The sequence below is a fragment of the Pseudophryne corroboree genome, chromosome 3 (genome assembly GCF_028390025.1).
Source record: "Pseudophryne corroboree isolate aPseCor3 chromosome 3, aPseCor3.hap2, whole genome shotgun sequence".
NCBI classification, from domain to species: domain Eukaryota; kingdom Metazoa; phylum Chordata; class Amphibia; order Anura; family Myobatrachidae; genus Pseudophryne; species Pseudophryne corroboree.
The window spans coordinates 42,293,000-42,318,376 of record NC_086446.1 but is presented as its reverse complement, the minus strand read 5'-3'; the positions used below and the strand labels follow the sequence as shown (position 1 = coordinate 42,318,376).

General features: G+C 48.5%; 1 protein-coding gene across 1 annotated transcript in view; it reads left to right on the top strand.

Annotated features, from left to right (window-relative positions):
- The first annotated feature begins 3,773 nt into the window (after positions 1–3,773).
- The window catches only part of LOC135057131 (zinc finger protein 84-like), a 238,068-nt gene continuing 216,464 nt past the window's right edge, over positions 3,774–25,377 (top strand). Inside the window, exon 1 of the mRNA XM_063963027.1 lies at positions 3,774–3,877. The gene's annotated coding sequence lies outside the window, so the exon portion shown is untranslated. The remainder of the gene's footprint in view (positions 3,878–25,377) is intronic.

Sequence of the window (25,377 nt, the reverse complement as noted above, 5' to 3'; positions counted from 1 at the left end):
TATGACCCAGAGGGGTCGCCTGCGGATGGGAGAACAGAACCTTAAAAATCACATCTTCCACAGATTTTCTCCAGCACTCAACATGAGATTCAGACTTATCTAATCTCCTATTGATATGATGCACAGTATCACATATTTCTTTCAGCCATGTAGTGTCACGGTCAGGCGGGAGACTGTGCAGGGGAGCCGGCTCTTACCTGTCCGGTCCCTTTGGAGAGGTCCAGCTGGTGGAGGTACGGGCTGCTGGCACCGGGCAGGGTGTGCTGGGAGGACAGGCAGGGGCACTGTTTGGCAGCTCAGCAGACTGGCAGCATGTTCCTCCGGCAGGGGTTAGCAGTGTTGCTGTGGAGCCAGGGCTTCTGTGTACAGGCTGGGTTGTGTTCCCGGTGGCCATCTTGGATGTAGGCAAAAAGCCTGTCTTGCCCACACTTCGCCAATTTATCACTTTCCTGTGGTCAATTAGCTCTGAGCAGCTGCTATAACACAGGAAGGCCTGGAGGAGGGAAATTGCCTGTGCAACGTCTTTCACAGTATCTGTGAAGCTAGTTCTCTGTGCTCCCGCAGCGTCTCCAGTGTCAGGTTCTTGTTACAGCAAATTACCCAAGCCTCCTGATATAGCCTACGCAGACTGTCGACTCTGTTCCCCTGTCCTACCCAGCTACCTGTTCTGGACGCCGCAGTAACCAGCCTACGGAATTCCTCCTTTAAAGTACTGGGTCACGGTTCCGGTATCCTCAGCCACCCGCTAACCTACAGTAGTATTTCTATTCAACTGTCTTTGGCGAACTCTGTTAAACTACTCCAAGTAATAAATGCGCAAGACCTTCATCCGTCCCGCTCGTTTGTTATTCAGAGATCCAAGTGCATCCAAATCATCTTCCCCAAATCCGGATCCACAAGAATCCTCAGACGTGACATGCAGGCTCTTGGAGTGCCGGCAGCGCCACCACATTACAACTCTGTGTCCCTAAAATGGCTCCCTCAGGGGAAGAACTCCCTGCCTCAGACATGTCACACTCATGCACACACACACCACAGACACTCTGGGACTTATAGGGGACAGACCCATAGTAAAATCTGTCAGGACACAGTTAGGAGCAGACAATTCACAACCCCAGCGCCAGTACACAAAGTCTGTGAATACAAAATGCCCACTGACACAAGCGCTTTATATAATGCAAATACACCTGTAAAGCACCAAATTCACTGTGCCCCCCCTTGTTTTGCACCCTGATACTTGTATTCAGTAGTGGAGGAGGACCAGCGTTGTCTCCGCAGCTGAGGAGAGAAAATGGCGCAGAGCAGTGTGCTGGTTGTGACTGAGGAGGAAGCTCCACCCCCGCAATGGCGCATTTCCCCTCAGAGATTTTTCACATAATATTTATACTGGCGGGGGTAGGGCTGTGCCTTGGCATCTTATGCCCCCCCCCCCCCTGCAGTGACTGTGTATGTATGGGCAGCAATGGCGCACTGCGCTCCCGCCAGCCATGCTGTACCTTTAGCTGTCACTATCATGATTGAAGATTCATCTTCTGACACTCACCTGACTTCTGGCTCTGTGAGGGGGGTGAAGGCACGCTGTGGGAGGGAGCATCTAGACACGGCTAGCATTCAGTACCCTTCAGGAGGTAATGTGTCCTGTCAGCCAGAAGCAGAGCCATAAAACTCTTTAGGAAGTTGGTTCCTACTTCTGTCCCACGAAGCAGGAAGACTGTTGCAAGCAGTTCTCCGTGAAAATAAAAAACCTAACATAAGTCTTTTCAGAGAAACTCAGTAGAGCTCCCCTGGAGTGCATCCAGTCTGCCTGGGCACATTTCTAAAACAGGTCTTGAGGAGGGGTATAGAGGGAGGAGCCAGTTCACACCCGTTGAAAAGTCTTAAAGTTCCCATGGCTCCTGCGGAACAGTCTATACCCCATGTTCATGAAGTGGACCCCAGCATCCTCTAGGACATATGAGAAAGAAATCTTGGAACTCAAAAGGTTTCTGAGGTGTGCCACCAAACTGATTAAGGGGTTAGAGGCACTGGATTATGAGGAAAGACTTACAAGATTAGGTATGTTTACACTGGAAAAGAAGTGGCTAAGAGAGGACATTATTAATATTTATAAATACATAAAGGGACAATACAAGGATTCATTAGACAATCTGTTTATTTAAAAATGCTACACAGGACACGAGGATACCCCCTGAGGTTAGTAGAAAAAAAAATTCATACACAACAGAGGAAAGGGTTCTTCACAGTAAGAGCAGTAAGGATTTGGAATTCTCTACCAGTGAAGGTAGTAATGGTGGATTTGAAATTCTCTACCAGAGAAGGTAGTAATGGTGCATTTGGAATTCTCTACCAGAGAAGGTAGTAATGGTGGATTTGGAATTCTCTACCAGAGAAGGTAGCAATGGTGGATATGGTATTCTCTACCAGAGAAGGTAGTAATGGTGGATTTGGAATTATCTACCAGAGAAGGTAGTGATGGTGGATAAGGTATTCTCTACCAGTGAAGGTAGTAATGGTGCATTTGGAATTCTCTACCAGAGAAGGTAGTAATGGTGGATTTGGAATTCTCTACCAGAGAAGGTAGTAATGGTGGATTTGGAATTATCTACCAGAGAAGGTAGTGATGGTGGATATGGTATTCTCTACCAGTGAAGGTAGTAATGGTGGGCTCAGTCAAAAAGTTTAAAAATGGATTAGATAAAATTCCTAACTGAAATATCCAAGGTTACAGCATTTAAATGATATCATTTTTTATAATACAGGTTGAACTCGATGGACATTTTGTCTTTTTTCAACCTCATCAACTATGTAACTATGTTGGGAGAGATCTCGTGCCACCACATGGGAAGCACTAACTGACCTGATGTGCCAAGAGCAGTTCTACAGCGGGTGCCCTCCAGAGATGAAGCAGAGGATGCTAGACCAGGAACCACCCACTTTGAAAGCAGAAGCCAAGCTAGCAGACCAGTATATATAAATTCCATGAAAGTGTCCTGTTATAGGCGAAGCACTCGCCAAGTGGGTTCTGTAACCTCATGATTTTGGTAGCAACTCATAACACCATTGAAGCCGCAATATGGCCGCGGGCTGCAGGAAAATCGGACATCTAAGGATGAAATGGCCAACATCCCAAATGCATGCCCCAAATCTGAGTGCTGGAGCCTGGTTTCATGTTTCACCCATGGAACTGGAAGGAAGAGTACATGAGGGACGAGTCAAGTCTATAAGAGAGAGACAGTCAGGCATGAGCGAAAGAGCCGCTGACTGCTCACGAAGCACAGATACCCCGGCACGAGGCACACACGCCTCAGAATGACGCGTGGACATGAGGCACAGACGTCCCAGAACAAGGCACATATGCTCCATAGAAGCCCCGGCATGACGCACAGACGGCCGGTTCATGATGACAGACCACCCTGGCACCATGAGAGCAGCGCTCCCCCTCCCCCACATGAGGCTGCGCTGCAGATGTGCCGGCGCCCTGTACATCTATCTCTGGATATACACACAGAAAGCATTGCACCTATGCAGCCCTTGCTCTGTGTCCTGCAGCAGCTGCACGGGTACCCGCCCTCTCTCACACCTCCCTGCCTGCCCCCAGCGCCTGTCACACTGCCATGTGCGGGACCCGCGCCCTCTCCCTGTGCTGAGGCCGGGGGCGGGGCTGGAGGAGGGGCCGGGGGCGGGGATATGAACGTCAGTGTGGCCGGTCACTGAGGAGGAAGCAGCTTGTGTTCCCCTGCCAATCACACCTCACTTTCGGCCTGTGCGTTCCATCCCACTTCCGGCCTCTGCGTTCCACACACAGGAAGATAGTTTTTTTCTTTCGCAGCAACTTCCGGGTTTCCCTCGAGCGGGAGTCAGTCGTCCGCAAAAGCAGGTAACTGGTCCTAGTATACAGGTGGAGCAGCCTGTGGTGTCCTGTCATTATTATACAGGCGGAGTGTCCTGTAGTTTCCTGTTGTTATATTTATACAGGAGGAGCAGCCTGTAGTGTCCTGTTGTTATAATTATTATACAGGGGGAGAGGCATGTAGTGTCCTGTATATTACCTGTAACACATATACCCCCTTGTATATCGCCTGCTACATATTTGCCCCCCCCCCCTGTATATCAGTGAGCGCAGGCATTACCCTCTATATATTATAAGGGCACGGTCGTGCTCTTATATTAAGGCTGAATATATATATATATATATATATATATATATGACTGTGGCTCCAATAGGGGATTGAACGTGGCCAAAATGTAGGGGCGTGGCTTCATGGGTAAGAGGCTTAGCTACAAAATAATATCATGTCATATTACCTTGCACAGTAGTCTCCATTATTCAAATTACGCCGCACAGTAGTCTCCATTATTCAAATCACGCCGCACAGTAGCGCCACTTACACACATTACGCCAGGTAGAGCCCTTTACATCCCTCCCTGCCCTTAGAGTGTAATGTAGTGTACAGTAGTTTAATATAGTGTACTGTAGTGCAGTGTGTAGGCAGCCAATTACATGATTTCCCCTTCTTTCGGCGCTGATGCCGGCTTCTTACTCGACGCTCCCTCTGTACACTGCACAGCTGAGCACATGGGGGCGGAGGGAGGCGGCGGGCCAGGGGAGCGCAGTACACAGGGAATTTACTGGTAGCCAGCGTTGCTGCTGACTTTATGCGGCAGAGGCTCCCACTGGTCGGAGGTTTGTTGCGCCAGATCCTGCATGAACGCCTAGGGGAGTGGGAACAGGAGGAGTGGCTTTCACAATAGGAGCACATGAGATGTAGTGACCCTGCAGTGTCTGTATGATGTACGGTCCCCTCACAATAGGAGCACATGAGATGCAGTGACCCTGCAGTGTCTGTATGATGTACGGTCCCCTCACAATAGGAGCACATGAGATGCAGTGACCGTGCAGCATCTGTATGATGTACGGTCCCCTCACAATAGGAGCACATGAGATGCAGTGACCCTGCAGTGTCTGTATGATGTACACTCCCCTCACAATAGGAGCACATGAGATGTAGTGACCCTGCAGTGTCTGTATGATGTACGGTCCCCTCACAATAGGAGCACATGAGATGCAGTGACCGTGCAGCATCTGTATGATGTACGGTCCCCTCACAATAGGAGCACATGAGATGTAGTGACCCTGCAGTGTCTGTATGATGTACACTCCCCTCACAATAGGAGCACATGAGATGTAGTGACCCTGCAGTGTGTGTATGATGTACGGTCCGTACGTGTATATCATGTTTAGGTGAGTGATGTAGTCAATACAAGTGGTATAAGTAAGTGTAGAGCTCCCACATAGTGACATTATATACAGCTGTCTTATTGTAAACACTACTTCTTTCTTCCCTTTGTTTGTTAACAAATATTTCTATTTCTCTGACGTCCTAGTGGATGCTGGGAACTCCGAAAGGACCATGGGGAATAGCGGCTCCGCAGGAGACTGGGCACAACTAAAGAAAGCTTTAGGTCACCTGGTGTGCACTGGCTCCTCCCACTATGACCCTCCTCCAAGCCTCAGTTAGATTTTGTGCCCGGCCGAGGTTGGATGCACACTAGGGGCTCTCCTGAGCTTCTAGAAAGAAAGTATAAAATTAGGTTTTTTATTTTCAGTGCGACCTGCTGGCAACAGGCTCACTGCAGCGAGGGACTAAGGGGAGAAGAAGCGAACCTGCCTGCTTGCAGCCAGCTTGGGCTTCTTAGGCTACTGGACACCATTAGCTCCAGAGGGATCGACCGCATGGAACTGGCCTTGGTGTTCATTCCCGGAGCCGCGCCGCCGTCCCCCTTACAGAGCCAGAAGCAAGAAGAGGTCCGGAAAATCGGCGGCAGAAGACATCAGTCTTCACCAAGGTAGCGCACAGCACTGCAGCTGTGCGCCATTGCTCCTCATACACACTTCACACTCCGGTCACTGAGGGTGCAGTGCGCTGGGGGGGGGCGCCCTGAGAAGCAATAAAAACACCTTGGCTGGCAAAAATACCACAATATATAGCCCCAGAGGCTATATATGTGGTAAATACCCCTGCCAGAATCCATAAAAAAACGGGAGAAAAGTCAGCGAAAAAGGGGCGGAGCTATCTCCCTCAGACACACTGGCGCCCAGGGGTGTATCTAGGGGTCTGAGCGCCCCTGGCAAAGTAAGGAACTAGCGCCCTCCACCTCCCCCACCCAGGGACACAGAGTGCGGAGGTACAGATGGGCTGAGGTCAGGGACACGGAGGGAAAATTACAGGGAGGGTGCGGGTAGGGACAATGAGGTTGAGGGCTTACAGGGAAGCTGAGGTCAGGGACACTGAGGGGCAATTACAGGGAGTGTGTGGGCAGGGACACTGAGGGGAAATTACGGGGAGGGTACGGGCAGGGACACTGAGGTCGAGTTACAGCAGGGTGTGGGCAGGAACACTGAGGGGGGGAGTCACAGGGAGACTGAGGTCAGGAACACTGAGGGAGAATTACAGGGAGGGTTCGGGTATGGAAAATGGAGGGAGGGGCTACAGGGAGGCTGAGGTCAAGGACACTGAGGGGCAATTACAGGGAGGGTTCGGGTATGGAAAATGAGAGGGAGGGGCTACAGGGAGACTGAGGTCAGGAACACTGAGGGAGAATTACAGGGAGGGTTCGGGTATGGAAAATGAGAGGGAGGGGCTACAGGGAGGCTGAGGTCAAGGACACTGAGGGGCAATTACAGGAGTGTGCGGGCACGGGCATTGAGGGGGGAGGCTGAGGTCGGGAACACTGAGGGAGAATTACAGGGAGGATGCAGGCGGAGGGTGCGGGCAGGGACACTGAGATGGAATTATGGGGAGGGTGCAGGCAGGGAGACTGAGGGGGAATTATGAGAAGTGTGCAGGCAGGGACACTGAGGGAGAATTACGGTTAGGGTGCCGGTAGGGACACTGAGAGGGAATTATGGGGAGGGTATGGACAGGGATACTGAGTGGTAATTACAAGGAGGGTGCAGGCAGGGACAGTGAGATGGAATTATGGGAGGGTGCAGGCAGGGACAGGGAGATGGAATTATGGGAGGGTGCAGGCAGGGACACTGAGGGGGAATTACTGTTAGGATGTGGGCAGGGACACTGAGAGGGAATTACGGGGAGGGTGCGGGCAGGGATACAGAGAGGGAATTATGGGGAGGGTGCGGGCAGGGACACTGAGAGGGAATTACAGGAGTGTATGGGCAGGGTCACTGAGGGGCAGTTGCGGGCAGGGACACTGACCATGCAGTGCAGCTACGGTACTGCAGAAAATGTACAGGTATGCTCATGCTGCACTGCTGACTGGTACTGATTGTAGTGGCTGCTGTTTGGTGACAGACCGCGTTGGACCAATGAGAGCGGGAGCGGATGAGGAAGAGGAGGTGCCTCCCCATACCTGGAAGTGCCCTGCTCCCCGCCTATATTCACCATCATTGTGACTGTAGTCACAGAAAGTGTCAGAGTGCAATATGCTTCTGAGAGTCCCGCAGTGGATGAGCACTGCTAAGGGATGTACTCAGTGAGAACTACTATGTCATTCTATCCCCTGGCGTGGGTGGCACTGCCAGGTGGCGCCCCCTTCTTGGCCGGCGCCCCTGGCAAGTGCCATCCTGGCCAATACGAAGATACACCCCTGCTGGCGCCATTTTCTCTTCACAGTGCAGCTGGAAGAAAGCTCCCCAGGCTCTCCCCTGTAGTTTTCAGGCTCAAAGGGTTAAAAAGAGAGGGGGGGCACTAAATTTAGGCGCAATATTGTATATACAAGCAGCTATTGGGGGAAATTCACTCAGTTATAGTGTTAATCCCCACATTATATAGCGCTCTAGTGTGTGCTGGCATACTCTCTCTCTGTCTCCCCAAAGGGCTTTGTGGGTCCTGTCCTCAGTCAGAGCATTCCCTGTGTGTGTGCGGTGTGTCGGTACGGCTGTGTCGACATGTTTGATGAGGAGTCTTATGTGGTGACGGAGCAGATGCCGATAAATGTGATGTCGCCCCCTGTGGGGCCGACACCAGAGTAGATGGATAGGTGGAAGGTATTAACCGACAGTGTCAACTCCTTACATAAAAGGCTGGATGACGTAACAGCTGTGGGACAGCCGGCTTCTCAGCCCGCGCCTGCCCAGGCGTCTCAAAGGCCATCAGGGGCTCAAAAATGCCCGCTCCCTCAGATGGCAGACACAGATGTCGACACGGAGTCTGACTCCAGTGTCGACAAGGTTGAGACATATACACAATCCACTAGGAACATCCGTGATTTGATCCCGGCAATAAAAAATGTGTTACACATTTCTGACATTAACCCAAGTACCTCTAAATATGGGTTTTATGTTTGGGGAGAAAAAGCAGGCAGTGTTTTGTTCCCCCATCAGATGAATGAATGAAGTGTGTGAAAAGCGTGGGTTTCCCCGATAAGAAACTGGTAATTTCTAAAAAGTTACTGATGGCGTACCCTTTCCCGCCAGAGGATAAGTTACGCTGGGAGATATCCCCTAGGGTGGATAAGGCGCTCACACGGTTGTCAAAAGGTGGCACTGCCGTCTTAGGAACGGCCACTTTGAAGGTACCTGTTGATAAAAAGCAGGAGGCTATCCTGAAGTCTGTATTTACACACTCAGGTACAAGACTGAAACCTGCAGAGCGTGCTGCTGCAGCGTGGTCGGTGACCCTGTCAAACATACTAGTTTGCTAACATGAGAACATATTAAAGACGTCGTCTTATATATGAGGGATGCACAGAAGGATATTTTGCCGGCTGGCATCCAAAATTAATGTAATGTCCATTCTGTCAGGAGGATATTAGAGACCTGTCACTGGACAGGTGATGCTGACTTTAAAAGGCGCATAGAGATTTTGCCTTATAAGGGTGAGGAATTATTTGGGGATGGTCTCTGGGACCTCGTACCCACAGCAACAGCTGGGAAGAAATATTTTTACCTCAGGTTTCCTCACAGACTAAGAAAGCACTGTATTATCAGGTACAGTCCTTTCGGCTTCAGAAAAGCAAGCGGGTCAAAGGCGTTTCCTTTCTGTACAGAGACAAGGGAAGAGGGAAAAAGCTGCACCAGTCAGCCTGTTCCCAGAATCAAAATTCTTCTCCCGCTTCCTCTGAGTCCACAGCATGACGCGGAGGCTCCACAGGTGTAGCCAGGTACGGTTGGGGGCCGCTTCGAAAAATGTCAGCGATCAGTGGGCTTGCTCACGGGTGTATCCCTGTTTCATTCAAGTAGTATTTCAGGGGTACAAGCTGGAATTCGAGATATCTCCCCCCCGCCGTTTCCTCAAATCTGCCTTGCCGACAACTCCCTCAGGCAGGGAGGCTGTGCTAGAGGCAAATTAACAAGCTGTATTCCCAGCAGGTAATACTCAAGATGCCCCTACTTCAGCAAGGACGGGGTTACTAATCTACACTGTTTGGGGTACCGAAACCGCATGGTTCGGTGTGACCCATTTTATATTAAAAATCCTTGAACACATACATAAAAAAATTCAAGTTCAAGATGGAATCGCTCAGGGCGGTTATTGCAAGCCTGGACGAGGGGGATTACATGGTATCCCTGGACATTAAGGATGCTTACCTGCATGTCCCCATTTACCAGCCTCACCAGGAGTACCTCAGATTTGCGGTACAGGATTGCCATTACCAAGTCCGGACACTGCCGTTTGGACTGTACATGGCACCGAGGGTGTTTACCAAGGTAATGGCCAAAATGATGATACTCCTTCGAAAAAAGGGAGTTTTAATTATCCCGTAATTGGACAATCTCCTTATAAAGACGAGGTCCAAGGAGCAGTTGTTAGTCGGGGTAGCACTATCTCAGAAAGTGCTACAACAGCACGGTTGGATTCTAAACATTCCAAAGTCACAGCTGGTTCCTACGACACGTCTGCTGTTCCTGGAGATGGTTCTGGAAGACCAGAAAAAAGTGTTTGTCCCGGAGGAGAAAGCCAAGGAGCGGTCATCTCTAGTCAGAGACCTCCTGAAGCAAAACCAGGTATCGGTGCATCATTGCACGCGAGTCCTGGGACAAATGGTAGCTTCCTACAAAGCAATCCCATTCGGCAGGTTCCATGCAAGAACTTTTTAATGGGACCCGTTGGACAAGTGGTCCGGATCGCATCTTCAGATGCATCGACTGATAACCCTGTTTCCAAGGACCGGGGTATCTCTACTGTGGTGGCTGCAGAGTGCCCATCTTCAAGAGGGCCGCTGGTTTGGCATACAGGACTAGGTCCTGGTGACCATGAATGCCAGCCGTTGAGGCTGGGGGGCAGTCACACACGGAAGAAACTTCCAGGGACTTTGGTCAAGTCAGGAGACTTCCCTACACATAAATATTCTGGAGCTGAGGGCCATTTACAATGCCCTGTGTCAGGCAAGGCCTCTGCTTCAAAATCCAGTCGGTACTGTTCCAATCAGACAACATCACGGCAGTCGCCCATGTAAATCAACAGGGTGGCACAAGAAGCAGGATGGCGATGACAGAAGCCACAAGGATTCTCCTATGGGCGAAAAATCACGTGTTAGCACTGTCAGCAGTGTTCATTCCGGGAGTGGATAACTGGGAAGCAGACTTCCTCAGCAGGCACAACCTCCACCCGGGAGAGTTCGGACTTCATCCAGAAGTCCTTCAACTGATAAACCGTTGGGAAAGACCACAGGTGGCCATGATAGCGTCCCGCTTAAACAAAAAAACTAGAGAAATATTGCGCCAGGTCAAGAGACCCTCAGGCAATAGCGGTGGACGCTCTAGTGACACCGTGGGTGTACCAGTCGGGTTATGTGTTCCCCCTTCTGCCTCTCATACCAAAGGTATGGAGAATAATGAGAAGGAAAGGAGTAAGAACGATACTCGTGTTTCCGGATTGGCCAAGAAGGGCTTGGTACCCAGAACTTCAAGAAATTATATCAGAGGACCCATGGCCTCTGCCGCTCAGACAGGACCTGCTGCAGCAGGGGCCCTGTCTGTTCTAAGACTTACCGCGGCTGCGTTTGACGGCATGGCGGTTGAACGCTGGATCCTAAAGGAAAAGGGCATTCCGGAGGAAGTAATTCCTACGCTGATTAAAGCCAGGAAAGATGTAACTGCAAAACATTATCACCGCATATGGTGGAAATATGTTGCTTGGTGCGAGGCCAGAAAGGCCCCAACAGAAGAATTTAAACTGGGTCGATTTCTGCACTTCCTACAGGCAGGAGTGACTATGGGCCTGAAATTAGGCTCCATTAAGGTACAGATCTCGGCTCTGTCGATTTTCTTCCAGAAAGAACTAGCTTCACTACCTGAAGTTCAGACATTTGTAAAAGGAGTGCTGCATATTCAGCCCCCTTTTGTGCCCGCAGTGGCACCTTGGGATCTCAACGTGGTGTTGAGTTTCCTAAAATCACATTGGTTTGAGCCACTAAAAACCGTGGATATAAAATATCTCACGTGGAAAGTGGTCATGTTATTGGCCTTGGGTTCGGCCAGGCGTGTATCAGTATTGGCGACTTTGTCATGTAAAAGCCCTTATCTGATTTTCCATATGGATAGGGCAGAATTGAGGACTCGTCCTCAGTTTCTCCCTAAGGTGGTATCAGCTTTTCACTTGAACCTACCTATTGTAGTGCCTGCGGCTACTAGGGACTTGGAGGATTCCAAGTTACTGGACGTAGTCAGGGCCTTGAAAATGTATGTTTCCAGGACGGCTGGAGTCAGGAAAACTGACTCGCTGTTTATCCTGTATGCACCCAACAAACTGGGTGCTCCTGCTTCTAAGCAGACTATTGCTCGCTGGATTTGTAGCACAATTCAGCTGGCGCATTCTGCGGCTGGACTGCCGCATCCTAAATCAGTAAAAGCCAATTCCACTCCCGTTTGGGAGCTTTGGTATAATCCCCATGGTCCTTTCGGAGTTCCCAGCATCCACTAGGACGTCAGAGAAAATAAGATTTTACTCACCGGTAAATCTATTTCTCGTAGTCCGTAGTGGATGCTGGGCGCCCATCCCAAGTGCGGATTGTCTGCAATACTTGTACATAGTTATTGTTAACTAAAGGGTTATTGTTGAGCCATCTGTTGAGAGGCTCAGTTGTTTTCAGACTGTAAACTGGGTATAATATCAGTGTGATTGGTATGATTGGTGACTGGTATGAGTCTTACCCGGGATTCAAAATCCTTCCTTATTATGTCAGCTCGTCCGAGCACAGTGTCCTAACTGAGGCTTGGAGGAGGGTCATAGTGGGAGGAGCCAGTGCACACCAGGTGACCTAAAGCTTTCTTTAGTTGTGCCCAGTCTCCTGCGGAGCCGCTATTCCCCATGGTCCTTTCGGAGTTCCCAGCATCCACTACGGACTACGAGAAATAGATTTACCGGTGAGTAAAATCTTATTATCAGGGTCCACAGGATCTACCTTGGTATTACTCCGGCAGGGTCCACAGGTTATCCACAGGATAACAGTGGGATATGATGGAGCGATAGCGGATTGGCACCAAACGATCACAAGCTTTCAGTCCTCCCAGGATGCAACGTGCTCGTCCATATATCCCGCCCACTAGCTGAGACAAATCAGTTTTTGATTTGGTGCGGCAGGACTCGGACCATGGTCACAGGGCTGCTGTTCTGGGCAGCCCTAAGCTTTATTATTTTATTTTTATAGTCTTACTATGTTTTGAACGATCTTTCTTAACAGCATCTTACACGCATATTGGAAAGAGTCGCTCCAACAACTCTCCGCTGGGTCGCAACAACGTTTACCCACGGTACAAGTGCTGTCTCGGCGAGCGTCTGTGTTGGATATTCTAGCAGGTCCAGCAGACGTTACCAGGCTGTGGCCAGAGCACGGGGAGAAGGTAAGGCATCGGTGCCGCTTACTAGGGTAATACGGACACAGCCGCACTGTATTGGAGGAGACTACCAAACAATGGCTGATGCGCTGCCACCACGGGTGCTCCAGCGCTATGCCTTAGGGATCATAGGCGCCAGGATTAGGATGAGGCTGCGATCCCTAGGGTTGATGTCAGCAGTGGGCAGTCAGACTCTCTCCTGGTCTCCCCCCTCTCCCGTTCATGACCAGTTTCTGCGTGTCTCAGACGCTGCCATGAGGGGTCTCGGTCGCAGCTTGGGCCGCTGCTTCTGTGTTCACTAAAACGCTACCGTGTGGAGACCCGGTTACTGTATCTGTATAGTCCCGGAGCGTTTGTGTGCACAGTGCGTCTGTGTTCGCTGTAATCCCGGAGCGTCGGTGTACACTGGTAGCGTCTGGTTCCACTCAGTGTTTGTTAACGTATTGATCGAGCCTGGAAGTGAGGTGAGTCTCCCTGTATCCCACTCTGAGTGCGGGCGATACAGCACTACAATTCTATCTACTTGTCAGTATGAATAGTTAAGCTTAGTGCCTGTTGCATATGAGTCTGTGTACATACTGTGGTTTTCTTCGCTTTTGCGTTCTAAATACATTATTGTCTGTATAGAACAGAATTCAGTAATATGTACCCCTACATACTTTGAAATGTGTTGTAGTTGATGATATGCTCATATGTCTAATTTATACATTACATGTATGACTGACTGCTAGTTTTGATTACTGACTTTGTTATAATATTGTCAGTGGTTCTTTTTTGACCTCAGTACTGATGTGGGTACTGTCTCTGGAGGGTCAGTTTGATATCACTTTCAGAGGTATTGTGATTACAGTCATAAATAGTGTATAACTCTGTGAAGGTGCTAGATGTTAGCATGTCTTAGAGCGGCAAGTTAAGAGGTTGTATTTACAGTAAGCAATACTCATATACATATGTTGTTTGCATGAACTGTATTATCCTCTCTGACCTAGGCAGATTGTCTAGGTTTAACTTGAATTTATTTTTTTTTTTTTACAAATGCAGCTCTCGTCATACGGTATGTCCCCTACAGATTTTCAGAGTAAAGCAAGCTGAGAAACCAAACACAAATAAAGCATCCACTTCACAGGCTACACAGATAATTCATCACACGATGAAGGCTCTATACTTCAGCATACAAGATAAAAGATATTTCTCTGACGTCCTAGTGGATGCTGGGTACTCCGTAAGGACCATGGGGGTATAGATGGGCTCCGCAGGAGGCTGGGCACATCTAAAGAAAGCTTTAGGACTACCTGGTGTGCACTGGCTCCTCCCACTATGACCCTCCTCCAGACCTCAGTTAGAATCTTGTGCCCGGCCGAGCTGGTTGCACACTAGAGGCTCTCCTGAGCTCCTAGAAAGAAAGTATATTTTAGGTTTTTTATTTTACAGTGAGACCTGCTGGCAACAGGCTCACTGCAACGAGGGACTAAGGGGAGAAGAAGCGAACTCACCTGCGTGCAGAGTGGATTGGGCTTCTTAGGCTACTGGACACCATAAGCTCCAGAGGGATCGAACACAGGACCCGTCCTTGGTGTTCGTTCCCGGAGCCGCGCCGCCGTCCCCCTTACAGAGCCAGAAGCAAGAAGATGGTCCGGAAAATCGGCGGCAGAAGACTTCAGTCTTCACCAAGGTAGCGCACAGCACTGCAGCTGTGCGCCATTGCTCCTCATGTACACCTCACACTCCGGTCACTGATGGGTGCAGGGCGCTGGGGGGGGGGCGCCCTGAGGGCAATATTACACACCTTGGCTGGCAAATCTACACCATATATAGCCCCAGAGGCTATATAGGTGTAAATTAATACCCCTGCCAGAGTTTCAAAAACGCTGGAGAAGTCTGCCGAAAAAGGGGCGGGGCTATCTCCCTCAGCACACTGGCGCCATTTCTAGCTCACAGCTCCGCTGGAAGGAAGCTCCCTGGCTCTCCCCTGCAGTCTACACTACAGAAGGGTAAAAAAGAGAGGGGGGGCACTAAATTTAGGCGCAGTATAAGTATTATAGCAGCTATAAGGGGATATAATTCAGTTAGTCCCTGTATTATATAGCGCTCTGGTGTGTGCTGGCATACTCTCTCTCTGTCTCCCCAAAGGGCTTTGTGGGGTCCTGTCCTCTGTCAGAGCATTCCCTGTGTGTGTGCGGTGTGTCGGTACGGCTGTGTCGACATGTTTGATGAGTAGGTTTATGTGGAGGCGGAGCAGATGCCTATAAATGTGATGTCACCCCCTGCGGGGCGGACACCTGAGTGGATGGACTTATGGAAGGAATTACGTGCAAGTGTCGACTCCTTACATAAAAAATTTGACGACATGGCAAATGCGGGACAGCCGGCTTCTCAGCTCGTGCCTGCCCAAGCGTCTCAAAGGCCATCAGGGGCTCTAAAACGCCCGCTACCACAGATGTCGACACGGATACTGATACTAGTGTCGACAACGAAGAGACTAATGTAATGTCCAATAGGGCCACTCGTTAGATGATTGAGGCAATAAAAGATGTATTACACATTTCTGATATTACCCCAGGTACCACAAAAAAAGGGTATTATGTTTGGGGAGAAAAAACTACCAGTAGTTTTTCCCCCTTCTGAATAATTAAATGAAGTATGTGAAGAAGTGTGGGCTTCCCCCGATAAAAAATTGGTAATTTCTAAAAAGTTACTAATGGCGTACCCTTTCCCGCCAGAGGATAGGTCACGTTGGGAGACACCCCCTAGGGTGGATAAAGCGCTCACACGCTTGTCAAAGAAGGTGGCACTACCGTCTCCGGATACGGCCGCCCTAAAGGAGCCTGCTGATAGAAAGCAGGAGGCGATCCTGAAGTCTGTATATACACACTCAGGCATTATACTGAGACCAGCTATTGCTTCAGCATGGATGTGCAGTGCTGCAGCTGCGTGGTCAGACTCCCTGTTGGAAAATATTGACTCCCTAGACAGGGACACTATATTGCTAACCATAGAGAATATTAAAGACTCAGTCTTATACATGAGAGATGCACAGAGGGATATCTGCCGGCTGGCATCTAAAATAAGTACAATGTCCATTTCTGCCAGGAGAGGCTTATGGACTCGGCAGTGGACAGGGGATGCAGATTCTAAAAGGCACATGGAAGTTTTGCCTTATAAGGGTGAGGAGTTATTCAGGGATGGTCTCTCGGACATAGTTTCCACAGCAACAGCTGGGAAGTCAGCATTTTTGCCCCATGTTCCCTCACAGCCTAAGAGAGCGCCGTATTATCAGGTACAGTCCTTTCGGCCCCAGAAAAGTAGGCGGGGAAAAGGCGGGTCCTTTCTGCCCAGAGGCAGAGGTAGGGGAAAAAAGCTGCAACACACAGCTGGTTCCCGAGAACAAAGGCCCTCCCCCGCTTCATCCAAGTCTGCCGCATGACGGTGGGGCTCCACTGGCGGAGCCAGGTACGGTGGGGGGCCGCCTCAAAAATTTCAGCGATCAGTGGGCTCGCTCACAGGTGGATCCCTGGATCTTTCAAGTAGTATCTCAGGGGTACAAGCTGGAATTCGAGACGTCTCCCCCTCGCCGTTTCCTCAAATCTGCCTTAACCGACAACTCCCTCAGACAGGAAGGCTGTGCTAGAGGCAATTCACAAGCTGTATTCCCAGCAGGTGATAGTCAAGGTGCCCCTACTTCAACAAGGCAGGGGTTACTATTCCACAATGTTTGTGGTACCGAAACCGGACGGTTCGGTGAGACCCATTTTAAATTTGAAGTCCTTGAACACATATATAAAAAAATTCAAGTTCAAGATGGAATCGCTCAGGGCGGTTATTGCAAGCCTGGACGAGGGGGATTACATGGTATCCCTGGACATCAAGGATGCTTACCTGCATGTCCCCATTTACCATCCTCACCAGGAGTACCTCAGATTTGTGGTACAGGATTGTCATTACCAATTCCAGACGTTGCCGTTCGGTCTGTCCACGGCACCGAGGGTATTTACCAAGGTTATGGCCGAAATGATGATACTCCTTCGAAGAAAGGGAGTTTTAATTATCCCGTACTCAGGACGATCTCCTGATAAAGGCGAGGTCCAGGGAGCAGTTGTTGGTCGGGGTAGCACTATCTCAGGAAGTGCTACATCAGCACGGTTGGATTCTAAATATTCCAAAGTCACAGCTGGTTCCTACGACACGTCTACTGTTCCTGGGGATGATTCTGGACACAGACCAGAAAAAAGTGTTTCTCCCGGAGGAGAAAGCCAAGTAGCTATCATCTCTAGTCAGAGGCCTCCTGAAACCAAGACAGGTGTCGGTGCATCACTGCACGCGAGTCCTGCGAAAAATGGTAGCTTCATATGAAGCAATTCCATTCGGCAGGTTCCATGCAAGAACTTTTCAGTGGGACTTGTTGGACAAGTGGTCCGGATCGCATCTTCAGATGCATCGGCGGATAACCCTGTCTCCAAGGACCAGGGTATCTCTGCTGTGGTGGCTGCAGATGGCTCATCTTCTAGAGGGCCGCAGATTTGACATACAGGACTGGGTCCTGGTGACCACGGATGCCAGCCTTTGGGGCTGGGGGGCAGTCACACAGGGAAGACATTTCCAGGGACTATGGTCAAACCAGGAGCTGTCCCTACACATAAATATTCTGGAACTGAGGGCCGTCTACAATGCCCTAAGTCAAGCAAGACTCCTGCTTCAAAACCAGCCGGTACTGATTCAGTCAGACAACATCACGGCAGTCGCCCATGTAAATCGACAGGGCGGCACAAGAAGCAGGATGGCGATGGCAGAAGCCACAAGGATTCTCCGATGGGCGGAAAATCACGTGTTCGCACTGTCAGCAGTGTTCATTCCGGGAGTGGACAACTGGGAATCAGACTTCCTCAGCAGGCACGACCGCCACCCGGGAGAGTGGGGACTTCATCCAGAAGTCTTCCAATTGCTGGTAAACCGATGGGAAAGGTCACAGGTGGACATGATGGCGTCCCGCCTCAACAAAAAAAAGATATTGCGCCAGGTCAAGAGACCCTCAGGCGATAGCTGTGGACGCTCTAGTGATACCGTGGGTGTACCAGTCGGTTTATGTGTTCCCTCCTCTACCTCTCATACCAAAGGTATTGAGGATAATAAGAAGACGAGGAGTGAGGACTATACTCGTGGATTGGCCAAGAAAAGCTTGGTACCCAGAACTTCAAGAAATGAGCTCAGAGGACCCATGGCCTCTGCCGCTCAGACAGGACCTGCTGCAGCAGGGACCCTGTCTGTTCCAAGACTTACCGCGGCTGCGTTTGACGGCATGGCGGTTGAACACCGGATCCTAAAGGAAAAGGGCATTCCGGAGGAAGTCATTCCTACGCTGATTAAAGCCAGGAAAGATGTAACGGCAAAACATTATCACCGCATATGGCGGAAATATGTTGCTTGGTGTGAGGCCAGGAAGGCCCCAACAGAGGAATTTCAGCTGGGTCGATTTCTGCACTTCCTACAGGCAGGAGTGACTATGGGCCTAAAATTGGGTTTCATTAAGGTCCAGATCTCGGCTCTGTCGATTTTCTTCCAGAAAGAACTGGCTTCACTGCCTGAAGTTCAGACTTTTGTTAAGGGAGTGCTGCATATTCAGCCTCCTTTTGTGCCTCCAGTGGCACCTTGGGATCTCAACGTGGTGTTGAGTTTCCTAAAGCCACATTGGTTTGAGCCACTTAAAACAGTGGATTTGAAATATCTCACGTGGAAAGTGGTCATGCTTTTGGCCTTTGCTTCGGCCAGGCGTGTGTCAGAATTGGCGGCTTTATCATGTAAAAGCCCTTATCTGATTTTCCATATGGATAGGGCAGAATTGATGACTCGTCCCCAGTTTCTCCCTAAGGTGGTATCAGCGTTTCACTTGAACCAACCTATCGTGGTGCCTGCGGCTACTAGGGACTTGGAGGATTCCAAGTTACTGGACGTAGTCAGGGCCTTGAAAATATATGTTTCCAGGACGGCTGGAGTCAGGAAAACTGACTCGCTGTTTATCCTGTATGCACCCAACAAACTGGGTGCTCCTGCTTCTAAGCAGACTATTGCTCGCTGGATCTGTAGTACGATTCAGCTTGCGCATTCTGCGGCTGGACTGCCGCACCCTAAATATGTAAAAGCCCATTCCACGAGGAAGGTGGGCTCGTCTTGGGCGGCTGCCCGAGTGGTCTCGGCTTTACAACTTTGCCGAGCGGCTACTTGGTCAGGGGCAAACACGTTTGCAAAATTCTACAAATTTGATACCCTGGCTGAGGAGGACCTTGAGTTCTCTCATTCGGTGCTGCAGAGTCATCCGCACTCTCCCGCCCGTTTGGGAGCTTTGGTATAATCCCCATGGTCCTGACGAAGTCCCCAGCATCCACTTAGGACGTCAGAGAAAATAAGATTTTACTCACCGGTAAATCTATTTCTCGTAGTCCGTAGTGGATGCTGGGCACCCATCCCAAGTGCGGATTGTCTGCAATACTTGTACATAGTTATTGTTAACTAAAGGGTTATGTTGAGCCATCTGTTGAGAGGCTCAGTTGTATTTCATACTGTTAACTGGGTATTGTATCACGAGTTATACGGTGTGATTGGTGTGGCTGGTATGAGTCTTACCCGGGATTCAAAATCCTTCCTTATTGTGTCAGCTCTTCCGGGCACAGTATCCTAACTGAGGTCTGGAGGAGGGTCATAGTGGGAGGAGCCAGTGCACACCAGGTAGTCCTAAAGCTTTCTTTAGATGTGCCCAGTCTCCTGCGGAGCCGCTATTCCCCATGGTCCTTACGGAGTCCCCAGCATCCACTACGGACTACGAGAAATAGATTTACCGGTGAGTAAAATCTTATTTTACTCAGTACGTAAACTGTTATTATGGAGCAGTGGGGGCTAGCTGTCCTTGGAGGCAGCAGATCCTAGGTTGTATAAGGCATTTTTGGGGGAAAATCCCATAATAAGGTAGGACCTCCTGACGGGGGCACCAGCGGTTTAAAGGGGAGAGAGTTGGGTGACACCCAAATTAAATAGAAATCTCACTAAATGGGATATCTGTTTCTTTTTCCTTTTCCAGCTGGGTACTGTCTTTAAAAATTTATTTTTAAATATGCATATTTATTACAATGACCTCTACATCAGATTAAGGCCAGCCTGGATTTTCAGCTGGCATGAAAGCAAATAGCTGTTTGGGCTAGGGTACTGGAAACGTTCAGTACCTGGTTAGGAACAAGATTCCATATATGAGTCACGTTATCTTGGTTTCTGTAAGGGGCTAATATTTATTAGCATATCTGCGGTCTCTGTGACAATGCAGAGAAGAGACAGTGTTTGATTGTCCCAGGGCAGGCCAGGATAGAAGTGGCTCCATTTGTAGCTTAAGGCAGCTATAGATGTTTGTAATGCTGCTGCTGTATCACCCTTAATTAAAGCGGGTGGCAGAGCTATTTTCTTTATAAGAAAGATGATTCAGAGTCAGGAAAGGGTTCTGGGAACTTGACTTTGGAGTAGCAGACTCCAGAAAAGTCTTACCTTTTTCCCTCATTTAATCCTTATTTAGGAGTCTAATTCTGGCCTTCACGGGCATAAAACGGAAAACTAAAGGATGGTGACAGCAACCAGAGGGCCAGCTGTCAAATCACATTCACCATCAGGAGATGGTGTGGGCTTCTTTTCTGGGGGATACCCAGAGTAGGGGGCTGACTTCTTCATGGTGACTATAATATGAATACAGTGTCTGCCTGCAATGTGTGCATCCCGGGTTTGATACCGAGTGGGGCTGTGCAAATATTGACCCAGGCAGGTGCGGGAGTGCAGAAAAGGGGTATCCTTACTAATCTTTTCATGAAGTAGTCCTCTCGAAGGTTCCATTGCTCCAGCTCATCTCGGGTAGAGGCAATGGCAGGGGTTTTATAGGAAAGCAGTTGAAATAGTTTTACCTCAGACTGAGCCCCAGGGGCTTAATGGGGGTACTGGCCTCCTGGGCAGGGGATTCAGGTCCCATAGAAGTGGAAGTCAGTACAGCGACTATCTCTTCACAGGAGATAATGCTTTTCAGGTAATCCAAATAGAGGGATTTGTCTAATCTGGTTGATATAGCACAGGTTCTCAAACTCGGTCCTCAGGACCCCACACGGTGCATGTTTTGCAGGTCTCACAGAATCACAAGGGACATAATTAGCTCCACCTGAGGACCTTTTAAAATGTGTCAGTGAGTAATAAGTACACCTGTGCACTTGCTGGGTTACCTGCAAAACATGCACTGTGTGGGGTCCTGAGGACCGAGTTTGAGAACCACTGATATAGAAGGATGGCGACTCCATTCTCATAAAACCAAAACAGATAAGTTTGGGTATTGCGTTTTATATGGAAACATTACGTCCCATAGTTTGGGGATCCAGGAGAATACCTAGTATCTCTGGATAATTATCAGTTTCTGTAGGTTATGGCATGCAGACTGTATACCTCAGGAGCTAAACAGTGTTGGGCCTGGTTAGTACTTGGATGGGAAATCACCTGGGAATACCAGGTGCTATATGTATTTCTCACTACCAACACAATACTCCTGATACTTTCTTTTGTTGTACACATACTGAAATGTGCACCGTGTGTGTCTAATCTTGTGACAAGCCTAGCAGAAATTTCTATGGCATTGTCCATCTGTGTTATTTCAAGGTTTTTCTCTTTCAGCAACATCTCAGTTTAGGCCTTACCCTTTGGGTTAGCCACAATCCCAGAGTATTTACCGGACAGTTTTATCCCCATAGATAGGAGATAAGTCAATTGCCATTCTTGACCACTTCTTATCCTGTCAGGATTTTATGCTATTTCTAACATACAATAACTTGTCAACAGTGGCACGGTGGGTTTTTAATGGGCAAGGTCATGTCTGGTTTCATAACAACGGATTACTCATAATGGATTTTGTCTGACTCAAGTCTGCAGGAAGTATTTACTTTGAAGTAAGTATCCAAGGTATGATAAGACTTTGGACTTGTTACACAGGTGATTATATCTTTTCACGTAATAGTGCAAATGAGCGGTTAACGGTGTTAACAAATCGGCATGCTGAAGTGTGCACAATTGCACTCAGGGCTTCTATGGTATCTAATTTATCGGCAGCCGAGTCACACTGGAGATGCCCAATCTCAGATGTCCTTGGAAGCTACACAAATGTTTGTCTGGTTGGTCTTTGGGTAAAAAAACACCTGTAAGTGTCAGGTGTGGTATCTGTGAACAAGTTACTATCAGAAGTTAAGGATGGTCATTGGCCTAGTGGCTACAGACAGCTCATCTAGACAGGGGATATCATTTTGGATATCGGTTTGGAGTATCCTAACAATATATGCAAGTCTTCAGGGGTCACTGTCCAGAAGAATATTCTAGGGACCATAGACCACAGAAGTAAATTGTCTTTTAATAAGCCTGTTTACACTTCAGGCCTATACATGGTATTGTTCGGGTAAAGGACATTCCTAAGGGAAAACCAGTCCACGTCTGGCCAGACGAGGCTACGATAGTAGCGTATTTCAACTTTTCAAGAGGAAAGCGCAGATAAAAAGGAAGGAGGTAGGTCACGTACAAAAGTGGCCAGAACTCCATCTTTCAGGTTTTCCGTAGCAAGTGACTAGGAGTCTTAGACTGAGAAGCGTTTCTCAACTCGACATACCATTTTGGTAGACGAATGGGCTTAACGGTCGGTTCAGACTCAGATACACTAACACAGGATCAGGGACTGATCTTTATGGGCGCTATGGGAATTTATTTCACTTATGTGTGTCCACCAATCAATTCTGCTAAGTCAGGATGGTGAGGAAAATGAAATAAGGTAAGTGCCATGATGTAATGGTTCCGGCTTGATACAGAAGGCGTTGGTACTAAGATTTGCAGGGAATGGTGCTCCACTTCTGCTTCTCAACGCTCACATCCACTCATACAGGGTCCTGGTTGTTACAGACATCTGCATCAACTGTCTTGGACGGCATGGTTCTTGGATCTGTATCCTGAACTCCAGAGGATTCTCGCAAATAATTCAAATTATGCTCAGAACAAGGAAAGACCTTCTCAGCTCATATTTACCAAATATGGTATATTCATTGGTAACACTGAAAGAGGCTTGGATCCGAAAGTTTTTGGAGTGTCCAGAGTTCTGCCATTCCTTTATACAGGAAGGAATAGGGGTTGAGGATGGCTTTCTTGAAAATGCAAGTGTTGGCATTTACTGTATGGTTCCAAAGTAAATTGCCAAAATTACAGGTTGTGCGCACATTTCTCAGGGAATGCTGCGCATTCAATCGCTTTTTTCACCTACAGAAGACTTAAGTCTAGTCCTGTAGGTCCTTCAAAGTTGCCTATTGGGACCACTTAATAGGTGAATCTTAAATGGTTGACAACAAAGGTACTCTTTTTACGGATTATAGCATCAGATGTAGGAACGCTGTCATGTCGTTTCCTAGTTCTGGATATTTTTATCCAGGTAAAATAGTTCCCAGACCTAGGTCTGGGTACCTTCCTAACGTGGGGTTTGTATTCCACTTTAATGAAGATATGGTAGTCCCGTCCTTTTCAGGTAGCAGGACTTCTCTGCGAGAGATGCGTCGCTGAACGTAGTCTAAACATTTAGGATCTACGTGAATCATACCGGTGCCATCAGAAAGACAGATTCTCTTTTCATTCTTTATGGATTCCATAAGAATAGATGGCTGGTTACTAAATAGACTCTTGCTAGGTAGCTTCGAATAAGGACTTCGCAAGCATATTCTCAAGCAGATCTCCCTGTTCCGGCTAATGTCTCTGTTCACACTACTCATGAGGTAGGTCCTTCATGGGCAGCACAACAGGGTGCTTCAGTAGAACAGATTGGAAGGCAGCTGCATGGCTTCCGTTAACACAATCAATAGACATTATGCTAGGTTACGTTCCCTCTCATGATGCTTAATTCGGGCATAGGATTTTCCTGTTCAATCAGAAGCGTCCCCACCACTAGGGTTGCTTTGGGAAGTCCCATTGTTATCCTGTGGATAACCTGTGGACCCTGCCGGAGAAATATACATTATGGTAAGAACTTACCGTTGATAGCGGTATTTCTCCTAAGTCCACAGGTTCCACAGGGATCCCACCCTGACGCATCTGATTTGAGAATCTTTACACTCACTGAACCTCTTCCCTCTTGTAGGAAGGGGTGTGCGTGTGTGGTCTTCTCTCCTGAATAGGGTTCTACATAATGCTCCTGCCTAAATGCTTTGGAATAAACTGATTTGCTTCAGCTAGTGGGTGGGATATATGGACAAGCCCATTGCATCCTGGGAGGACTGAAAGCTTGTGATCGTTTGGTGCCAATCCACTATCACTTCATCATATCCCATTGTTATCCTGTGGAACCTGTGGACTTAGAAATACCTTTATCAACGTTAAGTTCTTGCCATAACGTGTGTGTGTGTGTGTGTGTGTGTGTGTGTGTATATATATATATATGGTTTTCGCTTTTCCTCACTACACTCTCCACATGGGTCTCCTTACCTGAAGAAAAGGCTTGCCGCCTTGAAACGTTGTAAGACGTAAGACCACCATGTTTTTTTGATTGATTGCACATTTTTTTGAGTTGCTATGTTTTGCACATAAATCATTTTTTACAAGTCCTTGGAGTGCTGCCTCTGTCCTTTCCAGATATACCTGAGCCACAGGTGGGATAGGCACGCTACCTATATATATATATATATATATATATATATATATATATATATATATAGTAGCGACAGTGGAACGGGAACCAAACAATTACGCTTTTCATACTCCCAAGATGTAATGGGCCAGCCCCCTATATCCCTGCCTCCCGGCTCAGGCAAATCAGTTTTAGTTTGGTACGGCAGGAGCCGGACCACTAGAACAGTTGGGCTACACAAAAAATGTCTGCAGCCACAAGCTTTTGTTATTTTATAGTATTTTTTCTTTTTATGAGTGATCTCTCTATGCACCTTAATAAAGATGCTCCAACAACTTTCTGCCGGGTTGCGACAACTGTTACCTCTGAGTACACTGCTGTTTCGGCGGGCTTCAGACTGGATGTACTGATGATCCCAGGCTGCGGCCGTAGAACGGGAGAAGGTAAGGCGTCTGTTACCGATCAGCGGTTTAAGATGCGTATAACGCAACCTTATTGTCTCAGGTGGAGACTACCGGACAGTCGCTAATGCTGCTGCCACATCGGGTGCACCAGCGCTAGACCTCAGAGATCATAGGTTCTGGGGAATAGTAGAGGCCGTTATCCCTGAGGTTGATGTCAGCAGTGGGGAGTCAGACGCTCCCCTGGTCGTACCTCCTCCCAGTTCATGACCAGTGTCTGCAGAGTTTCCTAGTGGATTCTGGGAAACTGTACTTTCATAGGGTTATAGATCGGGTCCACTGGATCCTGGAACTTTAACACCTTTAGTGTGTGTATGTGTGTGCTAGCTCCTCCCCTCTATGCCCCTCCTACCAGACTCAGTTTAGTAAAATGTGCCCAAGGAACCGGGTGCATCTCTCTGGAGCTCCAGAGAGTTTCCTTTAATTTTTGTTTTAGTTTATTATTTTTAGGTAGTCCTGGTTGGCAA